Here is a 12,582-nt window from a genome sequence, read left to right on the forward strand (position 1 = left end):
CCTATGATTGACAACGAAAAACCTGTCCAACAGAAACTGAGAAAGATCCACCCCAATTTAGAAAATCAGATAAAGACTGAGCTAAATAAGTTACTAAAAGCCAGAATAATTTTCCCCGTCAGACATTCCAAATGGGTCTCCAATATGGTACCCGTTAGAAAGAAAAATGGAGATATTAGAATCTGTATCGATTTTCGGAATCTTAACAAAGCCTGTCAAAAAGACAATTTTCCTCTTCCACCTATGGAACAGATATTACAGGCAGTAGCAGGCTCATAACTAATTTCTTTCTTGGACGGATTTTTAGGATATAATCAAGTGCTGGTGCATCCCAATGATCAGTTGAAAACCACATTCAGAACTAAATGGGGCACATACGGATATCGGAAGATGCCATTTGGTTTGATTAATGTGGGCGCTACATTTCAAAGAGCCATGGACATCGCATTTAAGGGTTTAGTCAACAAATCTGTAGTGATTTATTTGGATGATATAACAGTGTATTCCAAGAAGAGAAGCGACCATCTCAGAGATTTAAAGGAAATTTTTCAATGATATTTAAGGTATGGGATTTCACTTAACCCAAAGAAATATTTTTTCGCATTAAGTGAAGGAAAACATCTAGGATTCATAGTGTCAAAGTCTAGTATTCACATTGATCCTGACAGAATCAAAGAAATCTCAGAAATATCCCTGCCTCATGATAAAAAGGCCATGCAATCTTTCCTTGGTCAAATCAATTTTGTAAAGAGATTTGTACCAGATTTTTCACGAATTGTGTCTCCTTTGCAAACCATGATTAAAAAGAATTCAACTTTCAAATGGGGTCAAGATGAACATGAAGCATTCAACCTGATCAAACAAGCTATTATTAATGCTCCATCTTTAGCAACCCTGAATTTTTCAGAATCTTTTGTTTTATACACATTTGCCTCAGAAAAATCATATGCTGCGATTCTAACCCAAGCGAATCAAGAAAAAACAGAAGCTCCAATTGCGTTTTTTAGCTCGAATCTACAAGGTGCTGAACTCAATTATTCAGACGTAGAGAAACAGGCCTATGCTGTTTTCAAAGCGGTTAAATATTTCAGACCTTTCTTACTCAAAACCCATATTAAGATCATAGTATTGTTTCCAGCGGTAAGAAATCTTCTAGTACAGAAGGATATGGGCGAGAAAAGAGCGAATTGGATCACTGCTTTACAGGAATATGATCTTGAGATCAAACCAGCAAACATTGTAAGAGGTCAAGGCTTCTGCAAGATGTTGGCTGGAGCATCGCAAATCCCCGAAAAGTCATCCGAAGAGGTACAAATGTATGAGGTAAGCCTGAACGATGCAGAATCATTGTATGCTGATATCATTTATTATCTTAAGAATGGGTATGCTCCATCACACCTGGATCACACTAAGAAAAGAGCTCTGAGATTGAAAGCTAAACAATATCAGCTCATACATGATATTCTCTTTAGAAAGAATTATGATTCTGTTCTTCTTAGATGTCTTGAAAAAACTGAAGCCAAAAAAGTTTTGCAGGAACTCCACGATGGACCAGCAGGCGGACACTACGCTGGAGATGCTACTGCACATAAAATTTTACGTGCAGGATATTACTGGGCTACGCTGTTCAAAGATTCACACAATTACGTGAGGAAATGTCAAGTCTGCCAAACTACTGCTGGAAAACAAAAGAAGCCGTCCCTGCCACTACAACCGGTAAACATCGAGCAACCATTCAGCCAGTGGGGCTTGGACATAATAGGTGAGATCATTCCTCACTCTTCTAAGCAACATAGATACATCCTCACGGTAACAGATTATTTTACTAAATGGGTAGAGGCAGTTCCTCTCAAGACAGCTAATTCTAAAAATATTATCGAATTCATAGATCAATTTATAATCACTAGGTTTGGATTGACAATGGCTTTAATATTTGATAATGCATCATACTTTTCTGGAAATGCAATGACCGAGTTCGCACTTAAAAAGGGATTCAAACTAAAATATTCGGCCAATTACTATCCGCAAGGTAATGGGTTAGCTGAGTCAACGAATAAAAACCTAATCAGGATTATTAAAAGAACAGTTGACCAGAACCAAAAGAATTGGCATAAAGCTTTGATAAACGCTTTATGGGCAGATAGAATAACAAAAAAAGCTTCGATCGACACTTCCCCCTTTAATTTAGTTTATGGGAAAGAAGCGGTTCTTCCGACTCACTTAGTCATTCCCTCTTTGTCTTTAATACAGTACATTGATGAAGTACCTACTTCCTCCATACAGCTAAGACAAATGGAAATAATCAAATTAGAAGAACAACAAGAACAAGCTAAAAGAACCCATGCTCATCATCAAGCGCTAATAAAATCCTCTTTTGATTCAAACAAAATGACTAGAACAAATTTTTAGATGGGAGATTTAGTTTTAAAATGGGATAAAGCTCATGAAGAAAAGGGCAAACATACAAAATTTCAAAAGATGTGGCTTGGTCCTTTTCAGATAGTTGAAGTCATAGGTCCATCAACGTTTATCTTACAGGATCTAGCAGGTAGAAGGGATTCTTTGCCTCTGAATGGTCAAATCCTTAAAATATATTTTCCATAGAAGATTATTCTTCTGTTTTGTAGAATAGTTTCTTTTTTTTTCTTTTTCTTTCTTTTATAATAAAACCGGCTGTTAATGGTTACTATCGGTATCCGTGAAGAAGGCACCAATTCTCTTTCAGATTTTGAGCTTTTCGCTTGTATAAACAGAATTTTTTTTGAAAATCTGATCTTTATTATTGACAGACACAGTTAAAAACTTTAGCCTAGATATGATATTAGTTTCAACTTCAAAAAATTTGATGAAAGCAACCTTTAGCGAAGGAATTGTTTTATATCAGCACAATGAAAGGTATCAATAACAAAATAAAGATTCTCTGTAAAACTGCTATTTGCAAACTCTATTGTTGTCGTCCAGAGCTTTCTTAAGGAAAACAATGATATCCTCCCTGTTAAAGAAAATTGCAACATTCACAGAGACAATCCAAGAAACACTATATCTCAAATAATAAGAGGTCTCATCATGAGTCAGCTTATCATGATCACAGATATTATAACTTTGCTGACTTTGCCAAACACTTTCCATCAAAACAGGGCAATGACTCAAGATTATTGAAATCAAAAGACAAGGGGTCTCATCACGAGCCAGCTTGTTCAGCAAAAGTGTAAATCAAGTGAATGACTGTGTCATAATTTGGCTACCAAACCAAGACATTGTTCTTTAAGAATAAAAAGGGAAAAATTGTCGAAATAGATTTTTCTTTGAGGGTTGTAGATAACCTTAAACAGGATAAAGGATCATTGTTGGGTAACAGGTAACCCTGTCGAGGCTATGGACGCCTGCTGGTAGCAGAGGCTCTACCTATGGCAAACGAGCATATTTTAAGGCTAGCACACAGAGAAAACTTTATTTTTCTTTACATGACCAAGTAATGGCTGATGTAGATAGAAGGGCGAGACTGAGGAAGCAAAAAATTAGAAAAGAAAGAAGTTGAAACAAAATATCATTGATAGAATAAGGCATAATGTACTCTGTCTGTCCATAACAAAGTTTAGATTTATGAAATTTTTTTGTTTTGGAAGTTCAAAGAATTCAATAGAAAAGCAGAGATAACTGGTTCTTCCAAGTGAATCGCCATTGTTGTGAAGACCAACAACCCCCCTCCTCCTTTAGTATTAGCAATAACGCTAAAGAAGTGGGGACCCTTAGTAATAAAAAATCCAAAAAAGATTTTATAAAAAAAATTTACATTATACTCCTCAAAGATACATCGCACGGAGAAGAGTCAAGCATTCCTTTATGAGCACATTAAAACAAATGCGAAGAAGCGGCGCGAAATTCATCACATCGCATACATTGAGAAGGGCCCATAAATGACTAATCTCAAGAAAATATCTGATGGCCGATATGCGATATCGCATATCGCAACGTCGCATAAGCAGCACACGAATAACTTGACAAATTGCAGCAATCTGCGATCTGCGATGCCGCGATACTGCGATAACTGCAATCTGCGATCAATGCAATGCCGCGATACTACGATATATGAGATCTGCGATCTGTGATGCCGCGATACTGTGATAAATGTGATCTGCGATCAATGCGATCTGCGAGTCACAGAAATCACCCATCGCAAATTTCCTCGGCTCAGCACCCAAGAAAAGCTGTCCCTAAACCAAAAATTGAGCGCACGGCTTAAAATAAATTAATGAATGTACGTCAAGGTATTCATGAAGGACAGTTTTGTGTTTTTCGAAGAGTCAGTTCACTGTGTGTGTCATGATTTTACACATTCGTAGAACTTGAAGCTTTCATGTCAAAATTTATTATCATTACTTTTTCCTTTGCGTGAACTGCAGGAAACCTCTAAGGAAAAAGGGGAAAGTTCCAATGCTCGGAGAACAGAGAAGGGATGCTCTCATACACGGATGCCGCATACAACAAAAACACAGATTTCAGAGTGTTACTGAATAGATACTGATATCAATAGGCGATTCGACACTCAAGGTCAAGAAACTCACAAAAGTAGCATGTTTACAAAATTCTGAAGCTCATGCCCGGTAAAGGAAAAAGCGCTAAAGGCGGAAAATGCACCAGAAAGGCCCAGATCAAAGAACGGAGCCAGTTTTTGATGCGCGATTAGCGCCTAGCGCCAATCGCGCATCGCTAAGAAAATTGTTCAGAAAGCAAAACCCCTAACTTGCTTAGTCATCCACGAGTCTGGAAGCCGAGATAGAAAAAGCAGAGGAAGTTGAAGAGGAATCTGTGCTGTTACCAAGCATACACGTAGTAAATTCACTCAACCAGAAGATAATTCTCAAAAATATCTTCCAGTTTACTAAACAGAGGTGCTAGCGCTTGTCATTTCTATTTTCGTAGCTCAAACAAAAGCAGAAGACGACCAGCCGACTCTTCCCAGGACAACACTAAGGAGCAAATGCAGAAATAGTTAGAAATTAGATTCAATTTTTAGAAATAAGTTTGCTTAGATAAAGGGCGGTCATTTTGAACCGTATCCGAAATTTATGTAATTAAGTTGTTTAGTTAGCAGTATTTAAACCCTTCTCATGCATTTGGAGAAGGGTCTGGAATTTGTCAAAAACTTGTCCTCAGAACATGCACTTCTGCACCCTCAGAGGAGGTTTTGATGAATGAATGGATCAAGGTTTATTAATTTTTGCATTTGATGTCTGCTACTGATGTTGCACTTCTGTACTCTTAGTAGATATCAGAACAAGGAGAGATAAATCATTATTACTTGAAGCTTATGAGTAGGACCAGTCATAAATGGTACTTTTATCTCTTGGCCATTTCTGCTTATATTCTTAAAGTGATATATAGTTTTTAGTTGTTTATATGTTATTGCATGAATGTGTGAGTTACCATTTGGCACTTTTGTATGGTGGAGTCATTTATTTATGTTTGATATATGAATAACTTATTATGCGATATGCTGTTCAAAACTGTTTTGCCTAACTTTTTATGCAATTTGGTTCATCTTAATTGATTTCTATTCTTATGATAGCTGAATGATCTTTATTACCAGTTATTGTCTGAAATCTCTTTAGATCGCATAATAGAAGAAATACACCCCGGGTTAGCATAGATTAGATGTGTTGTTTTCATTAGATTACAATAGCATAGAATTAGATTAAGGTAGCTTAGATCAGAACTCTTAGATCAACATAATCCAACTCTGCACACACACACCCTTAGATTGGGAAACTGGTCCCATTATCCCCAGTCGGACCCGCTATACCAAACGGATAAGGAGCTTCCAACCAAGGTCCGGAACGGGTGGGTATCCCCCTTGTTGTCGACCCGATTTTCGGGGCTTCAACATATTTGGTGCTAGAAGGAGGGCCCGAACTATGAATGGCACTTAAATCAAAATCTAAATACCATTCTGAGAGTAAATCACCCTTATCATCTCCCCCGACTTCTCTAGTATACTTAAATCCAGAATCGGAAGTCGCTCGAGTATCAATCGCTGCTGCACACCTTGATATTTCAGACCAATTTACCATTAAACCTCCTGAAGTCGAATCTCTGATTCACAAACTTCAGGGATTTTCCATTTCTCCTCAGAGGTCTGATAAATCTCAAAGCAGTGTGACTTCGCAGTACAATCCTGCTCATCCCCTAACCAGATTGAAAAGTGAAAAATTTGGCATCCAGCCGACTGAGTTGCCTCTTCCCACCAGGAAAAGAGCGAGGAAATCGCCACAAGGGTCTGACAGTGAGATTCTTTCGTCTACATCACCCATTTCAACTACCTCACTGCGAAGTCAACCACCCACACCTCCATTCCAAACCATCATTCATCCGTCTACCACAATCCCTCTTCAATCATCTACGATCATAGTATCCTCATCTTCCCAACCACAGAGATCATCTCCTGTACTTTTCTCTACTAGCAGCTCAACGATGGCCCAATCTCCATGGAACAACCCTGGGGCAGTCTTGACGCCTGCACCTTTGAGCCCAATACCGACCCATCCTGAGAAATGGCTGCCTAAATTCAATCCAGAAGCAGGCATGCTAGCAGAAGAACACATAAACAATTTCATGCTTTCTATCAATCTCAACGGAGTTACTAATGAAGATGCCGTTGTTCAGCTTTTCCCCTACACACTGCAAGGAACAGCCGGGTCATGGTATTTTTCATTACCTTCTGGGTCTATCACAAGTTGGGATATCTTTCACTATCAATTCCTTATCAAGTTTGGTGATGACAGATCAACAACAACATTAATCAATGACCTATCCAATCTCAAGGCCCAAGCTAAAGAACCTATCAAAGATTTCGATTTACGGTTCAATGAAATTCTCAACAAAATTCCTATTGCTTCCCAACCTAGCGAAGAAGTATGATGTGAATGGTATATTACTGCTTTATCATCAAACATAGCAATCTTCGTGGATAGAGCAAATAAAAAAACTTTAGTTGAAAACATGACAGAGGTGATAGCAGTAGAGAAACACGTAATAGCCCTGGAAAAGAGATCCGCGATAGAGGAACGAAAGTCTAAAAAAATCACCTTCAAGGAAGACCCCAAGAAGAAACAAACAAAAGACCCTTTCGATTTGGAAGGATTGCAGAAAGTATTAAATACCATGTCTAATGAGATGATTGACATAAAAAAACAAGTAGCAGAAACTTCTTTTAAAAATCCCTACAGAACTTTTAAAAGAGGTCCTTCAACGGATGCAAAACCACCCAATGCCATCTCCAATGCTGAAACTGAGGAAGAGGAAGAAGAAGAAAGTGCCACTGAAGGGCAAACCGATGACGAAGAAGTTGTGGAATTACAAGGAATGTGGGATTTCATCCTCCCACAAGAAGAGGATCAAGAAGTATTTCCAGTTAGCACATGAAGCAAAAATCAGCTTGATCCTCCCCAAACTACCCCTAAGCAGAAGGGCGCAAGCCCTACAACAAAAGATAAAGTCGCAACAAAGAAAGCAACAACTAAAGCGACTCAGTCTAGCCCAGTCCAAGCAAATCAAGTAAAAACAGCAACTCCATCAAAAACACTGATATTGTCGGATGAAATGGAGTACAATATTGTTGATGACATGAAAAAGACTAGGGCTAATATTACCCTTTATGAATTGAGCAAATTGAAGCATCAACAGAAGATAATGATGAAAGAATTACATGTTGTGCCTATTGTACCTTTGCCTGTCGCTGTACTCTCTCAAGATTCCCATAACATGGGAAGACCTCCAACTAACGCGATCAATAAGATTGATCCAAATGATATCACCTTAATTGGAGGAAGATCAAGATCTCACACTCCCCCGTTTCTTCTCACTTACGAGATTTTCAACAAAAATGTGCACAATTGTTTGGTAGATTCCGGTGCTTCTTCGAATATTTTACCCAGATCAATATGTGCTAAGCTAAATGTTCAACCACAAAAATCCGCAGTGCGTATAGTTCAGCTTGATCGATCTCAAGTCAAAGTGATTTGAAATTATTCAAGTAACCATAAGATTGTCATCTAACCCGAAGGTATGTCAGGTTATTGACATTCTAGTGGCCGATATCCCAGAATTCTATGGATTAATTCTTAGCAGGGATTGGTCCAAGAAACTCCATGGATACTTTGCAACCGACTGGTCGCACATATGGTTACCTTATAACGGTAAACCGAATCAGATAAAGGTTGAACGAGAATTACACCAGAAGTACATAGTAACGGAATTAGAGGGAGAAAATGAAGCAGTATCATATAACATCAGTATCATAGGCAATTACTTGGTAGATTCTTTTCTCGGTAATTTCAATGCTCACCCATCACCTTACTTAGAAAATTCAGTTTTGCCCCAAGTCGAAATTTTTTCCCAAACTAATAGTTCAAAGTGTGTTAATTTTGTAGATGAACCTGTAAATATATCTTTGTTTTGGAAATTATATTTCGATGGCTCTAAATCTAACGAAGGAGTAGGAGCAGGATGCATTCTGATTAGTCCAGAAAGAAACAAGACCATGCTTACATGCAGACTTGAATTCAATTGCACAAACAACACAGCAGAATATGAGGCCTTGGTGCAAGGCCTATACAAAGCAATCGGGTTAAACGTCAAGTATCTTCAGGTATTTGGAGACTCTGAGATTATCGTCAAACAGGTACGTAACACTATACATTGCCTATCAGGTCATTTAAAACACTATCAATCTTTAGTACAAGATCTAACTGAGCATTTCATAGCATTTAATATCTCTTCAATCCCGAGACTCCAAAACGCGAGTGCAGACCTTTTGGCTAACGTAGCCTCTAGGCTTGTTCCCTCTGAAGATTTTACTCCAGATAGATTCTCAATAGAACTAATCTTTAGACCATCCATCCCTGACAACATTACAAATTGGAGAGTATTCAATGATGATCCTGATATTGTAAATTTCCTCACTTCTGAAGGATTCTACTCCAATCAGATAATTGACGAAGACCATCACGATCGACAAACACAACAAAATAGCACTGATAATGCTATACCTAAATCGGTGGTTAAGTTAGAAGACTTGTATGATTTGAAAAATCGGTTTAAAAGGTCTACCAATTCAAAGCTCTACAATTCAACTTTGAACTACGAATTAGTAAACGTAGGAACCGATGATAAACCACAAAACATTAATCTAGGCATAGGCCTGGCCCCTGAAGAAAAACTAGCGTATATTCGTCTTTTGATACAATATAAAAATGTTTTTGCCTGGAATTACGATGAGCTAAAGACATACGACACTTCTATCATTCAACAAACTATTCCTATGATTGACAACGAAAAACCTGTCCAACAGAAACTGAGAAAGATCCACCCCAATTTAGAAAATCAGATAAAGACTGAGCTAAATAAGTTACTAAAAGCCAGAATAATTTTCCCCGTCAGACATTCCAAATGGGTCTCCAATATGGTACCCGTTAGAAAGAAAAATGGAGATATTAGAATCTGTATCGATTTTCGGAATCTTAACAAAGCCTGTCAAAAAGACAATTTTCCTCTTCCACCTATGGAACAGATATTACAGGCAGTAGCAGGCTCATAACTAATGTCTTTCTTGGACAGATTTTCAGGATATAATCAAGTGCTGGTGCATCCCAATGATCAGTTGAAAACCACATTCAGAACTAAATGGGGCACATACACATATCGGAAGATGCCATTTGGTTTGATTAATGTGGGTGCTACATTTCAAAGAGCCATGGACATCGCATTTAAGGGTTTAGTCAACAAATCTGTAGTGATTTATTTGGATGATATAACAGTGTATTCCAAGAAGAGAAGCGACCATCTCAGAGATTTAAAGGAAATTTTTCAACGATATTTAAGGTATGGGATTTCACTTAACCCAAAGAAATCTTTTTTCGCATTAAGTGAAGGAAAACATCTAGGATTCATAGTGTCAAAGTCTAGTATTCACATTGATCCTGACAGAATCAAAGAAATCTCAGAAATATCCCTGCCTCATGATAAAAAAACCATGCAATCTTTCCTTGGTCAAATCAATTTTGTAAAGAGATTTGTACCAGATTTTTCACGAATTGTGTCTCCTTTGCAAACCATGATTAAAAATAATTCAACTTTCAAATGGGGTCAAGATGAACATGAAGCATTCAACCTGATCAAACAAGCTATTATTAATGCTCCATCTTTAGCAACCCTGATTTTTTCAGAATCTTTTGTTTTATACACATTTGCCTCAGAAAAATCATATGCTGCGATTCTAAGCCAAGCGAATCAAGAAAAAACAGAAGCTCCAATTGCATTTTTTAGCTCGAATCTACAAGGTGCTGAACTCAATTATTCATACATGGAGAAACAGGCCTATGCTGTTTTCAAAGCGGTTAAATATTTCAGACCTTTTTTACTCAAAACCCATATTAAGATCATAGTATTGTTTCCAGCGGTAAGAAATCTTCTAGTACAGAAGGATATGGGCGAGAAAAGAGCGAATTGGATCACTGCTTTACTGGAATATGATCTTGAGATCAAACCAGCAAACATTGTAAGAGGTCAAGGCTTCTGCAAGATGTTGGCTGGAGCATCGCAAATCCCCGAAAAGTCATCCGAAGAGGTACAAATGTATGAGGTAAGCCTGAACGATGCAGAACTATTGTATGCTGATATCATTTATTATCTTAAGAATGGGTATGCTCCATCACACCTGGATCACACTAAGAAAAGAGCTCTGAGATTGAAAGCTAAACAATATCAGCTCATAAATGATATTCTCTTTAGAAAGAATTATGATTCTGTTCTTCTTAGATGTCTTGAAAAAACTGAAGCCAAATTTTTTTTGCAGGAACTCCACGATGGACCAGCAGGCGGACACTACGCTGGAGATGCTACTGCACATAAAATTTTACGTGTAGGATATTACTGGCCTACGCTGTTCAAAGATTCACACAATTACGTGAGGAAATGTCAAGTCTGCCAAACTACTCCTGGAAAACAAAAGAAGCCGTCCCTGCCACTACAACCGGTAAACATCGAGCAACCATTCAGCCAGTGGGGCTTGGACATAACAGGTGAGATCGTTCCTCACTCTTCTAAGCAGCATAGATACATCCTCACGGTAACAGATTATTTTACTAAATGGGTAGAGGCAGTTCCTCTCAAGACAGCTAATTCTGAAAATATTATCGAATTCATAGATCAATTTATAATTACTAGGTTTGGATTGACAATGGCTTTAATATTTGATAATGCATCATACTTTTCTGGAAATGCAATGACTGAGTTCGCACTTAAAAAGGGATTCAAACTAAAATATTCGGCCAATTACTATCCGCAAGGTAATGGGTTAGCTGAGTCAACGAATAAAAACCTAATCAGGATTATTAAAAGAACAGTTGACCAGAACCAAAAGAATTGGCATAAAGCTTTGATAAATGCTTTATGGGCAGATAGAATAACAAAAAAAGCTTCGATCGGCACTTCCCCCTTTAATTTAGTTTATGGGAAAGAAGCGGTTCTTCCGACTCACTTAGTCATTCCCTCTTTGTCTTTAATACAGTACATTGATGAAGTACCTACTTCCTCCATACAGCTAAGACAAATGGAAATAATCAAATTAGAAGAACAACGAGAACAAGCTAAAAGAACCCATGCTCATCATCAAGCGCTAATAAAATCCTCTTTTGATTCAAACAAAATGACTAGAAAAATTTTTTAGATGGGAGATTTAGTTATAAAATGGGATAAAGCTCATGAAGAAAAGGGCAAACATACAAAATTTCAAAAGATGTGGCTTGGTCCTTTTCAGATTGTTGAAGTCATAGGTCCATCAACGTTTGTCTTACAGGATCTAGCAGGTAGAAGGGATTCTTTGCCTCTGAATGGTCAAATCCTTAAAATATATTTTCCATAGAAGATTATTCTTCTGTTTTGTAGAATAGTTTCTTTTTTTTTTTCTTTTTCTTTCTTTTATAATAAAACCGGTTGTTAATGGTTACTATCGGTATTCGTGAAGAAGGCACCAATTCTCTTTCAGATTTTGAGCTTTTCGCTTGTATAAACAGAATTTTTTTTGAAAATCTGATCTTTATTATTGACAGACACAGTTAAAAACTTTAGCCTAGATATGATATTAGTTTCAACTTCAAAAAATTTGATGAAAGCAACCTTTAGCGAAGGATTTGTTTTATATCAGCACAATGAAAGGTATCAATAACAAAATAAAGATTCTCTGTAAAACTGCTATTTGCAAACTCTATTGTTGTCGTCCAGAGCTTTCTTAAGGAAAACAATGATATCCTCCCTGTTAAAGAAAATCGCAACATTCACAGAGACAATCCAAGAAACACTATATCTCAAATAATGAGAGGTCTCATCACGAGCCGGCTTATCATGATCACAGATATTATAACTTTGCTGACTTTGCCAAACACTTTCCATCAAAACAGGGCAATGACTCAAGATTATTGAAATCAAAAGACAAGGGGTCTCATCACGAGCCAGCTTGTTCAGCAAAAGTGTAAATCAAGTGAATGACTGTGTCATAATTTGGCTACCAAACCAAGACATTGTTCT

Source organism: Pinus tabuliformis, chromosome X, assembly GCF_031772625.1.
Source record: "Pinus tabuliformis cultivar Carrire ecotype Pingquan chromosome X, CPIR1, whole genome shotgun sequence".
Classification (NCBI taxonomy): Eukaryota; Viridiplantae; Streptophyta; class Pinopsida; order Pinales; family Pinaceae; genus Pinus; species Pinus tabuliformis.